The following is a 2,500-nucleotide window of genomic DNA, read 5'->3' as shown; positions in this document are numbered from 1 at the left end:
TGCGGACGTGCAGAGCTTAGGCAGACCCCCCACTGGAGGCTCAACACTTCGTGGCAGCTCCGTGTCCCAGAGACCAGGAGGGTTGGCACACACACACAGTGTGAACCACCGACAGCCATTCTGGGACCGGTGACAGCCGTGCTGGCCCCACTGCCACGACACAGACGGACGCCAGGCCGCGCTCCCCGGCGGGGGGATGGCGTCGAGCCTGACGAACGGAATGTGCAGGGTGGGGGGGAAAGGCCAAGCGCTCCGACGCCGGAGGGCTCCGGAGTCTGAACTTAGGGGGACAAAGAGGACGGGTCCTCTGCGACACCCCAGCCGCGCTCTCGCCAGCCAAGGCGAGTGCGATTGATTGCCAAACGACCCTCAGACAGGCGTGGCCCCGGGAAGAACCCGGGGCCGCAAAGTGCGTTCAAAGTGTCGATGATCAATGTGTCCTGCAATTCACATTAATTCTCGCAGCTAGCTGCGTTCGTCATCGACGCACGAGCCGAGTGATCCACCGTCAAGAGTTGTCTGAGTTTGTTTTAGGTCTCTCCCTCGCCAGAGGAAAGCGACCCGGACCGCACATACGCTCCCCACCTTGAGCTACAGCCACCTGCACGCCGGCGTGCGGGCGGAGCAGGGTGGCGTGAAGCGATGGGGAGCACCATCCTGGTGCGGCCCGCAGAAACATACGTCTATTGGGGGGAGGAGGACAGGGCGCCCAAGAGGCGATGCGTGCCCCAACGCACCGCAGCGACGGAGGCAGGATCACCGCCACCATGTCGCCCGCCTAGTATCACGAGGCGTGCAGCAGCTTTGCCCTAGGAAAAGCAGAGGCGGGAACGGGCACCGGCCATCGGTTCGGCAGCGTCACTGACGCGTGCACGTGGCGGCGTGTCGGCGAGCGGACTTCCTGCGAGGAGGCGGGGGCGGCACTCGCCCGAGCAGACGCCCGCCCGGCCCAGCCACCGCCGAGGTGGACTGGGAGTCGCGGCAACGGCTCGTCATACTCGTTCCCACACTCACAGCGCAGCTTGCCCGCAAGCCACCGACCACCGATCGACGCCAGGCGCCCCGACCGAGAGCGGGATCGCTCGTTCGCCCTGCTGGCAGTTCGCTGGGGATCACTACTGCACGGAGCTCGGAGACCGACGGGCGGCAACTCGAGAGTCTTTAAACCACCACCCCCATCCCGCAAGTGCAAAGAGGCTGTATACGCACAGACGGGTGAGGGGAATAGGTACCCCGTCGGGTTTGAAGGGAGCGTGACTAGATAGCAACGATGTAAACCCAGCCGATTTGGGAGCGAAAGACCGGCGCCTGCATCACCGGCTTCGTTTCCCGTGGCTGGAGAGTACACCGAAACCCTCCGTCTGTCGCGAGCTCCCGACGACGCGGTGCCGCCAAGCAGCAGGGCCGGACCTGGTGTGGCTCCCCTCGTCGATCACAGACCGGTCGGCACTACTGACGAGACGGTGGAACGGGCTTCGCCCCTTGTGACGAAGGGTGATGCGAACCCGCCCGCCCGCGTGCGTTCGGGGTGGACTCGGCAAACGGAGATTTGAAATCGGAAAGTGTCCTCCTGCCCCGCGCAGGTAGGCGCCCAACAGTTGTGGGGGGTTTGGCGGTGACCACGGCTGCAGGGCCTGCTACCCCGACGAGCTCTCCTGCTGGCCCCGAAACCACCCTCGCGAGACAAGTTGAAACGGAAACGGGCGTACCCCCAAGCCGACGATCCTTTCTTATTTGTTACTTTTTTTTTCACTTGCTCGAGTTGTGGCGATTTGGCGGTGACCACGGCTGCAGGGCCTGCTACCCCGACGAGCTCTCCTGCTGGCCCCGAAACCACCCTCGCGAGACAAGTTGAAACGGAAACGGGCGTACCCCCAAGCCGACAGAGATCCTTTCTTATTTGTTACTTTTTTTTTTCACTTGCTCGAGTTGTGGGGGTTTGGCGGTGACCACGGCTGCAGGGCCTGCTACCCCGACGAGCTCTCCTGCTGGCCCCGAAACCACCCTCGCGAGACAAGTTGAAACGGAAACGGGCGTACCCCCAAGCCGACGATCCTTTCTTATTTGTTACTTTTTTTTTTCACTTGCTCGAGTTGTGGGGGTTTGGCGGTGACCACGGCTGCAGGGCCTGCTACCCCGACGAGCTCTCCTGCTGGCCCCGAAACCACCCTCGCGAGACAAGTTGAAACGGAAACGGGCGTACCCCCAAGCCGACGATCCTTTCTTATTTGTTACTTTTTTTTTCACTTGCTCGAGTTGTGGGGGTTTGGCGGTGACCACGGCTGCAGGGCCTGCTACCCCGACGAGCTCTCCTGCTGGCCCCGAAACCACCCTCGCGAGACAAGTTGAAACGGAAACGGGCGTACCCCCAAGCCGACGATCCTTTCTTATTTGTTACTTTTTTTTTCACTTGCTCGAGTTGTGGGGGTTTGGCGGTGACCACGGCTGCAGGGCCTGCTACCCCGACGAGCTCTCCTGCTGGCCCCGAAACCACCCTCGC

General features: G+C 62.4%; 1 non-coding gene across 1 annotated transcript; it reads right to left on the bottom strand.

The window, feature by feature from the left end:
* Positions 1-363: 363 nt before the first annotated feature.
* LOC140472461 (5.8S ribosomal RNA) lies at positions 364-517 on the bottom strand. The gene has a single exon (XR_011957646.1). It is a non-coding gene; the product is annotated as a 5.8S ribosomal RNA (ribosomal RNA).
* Between the last annotated feature and the right edge of the window lie 1,983 nt (positions 518-2,500).

This window comes from Chiloscyllium punctatum, unplaced genomic scaffold, assembly GCF_047496795.1.
Source record: "Chiloscyllium punctatum isolate Juve2018m unplaced genomic scaffold, sChiPun1.3 scaffold_345, whole genome shotgun sequence".
NCBI lineage: Eukaryota > Metazoa > Chordata > Chondrichthyes > Orectolobiformes > Hemiscylliidae > Chiloscyllium > Chiloscyllium punctatum.
The sequence above is the reverse complement of the archived record's forward strand: the minus strand, read 5'-3'. Positions and strand labels throughout refer to the sequence as shown.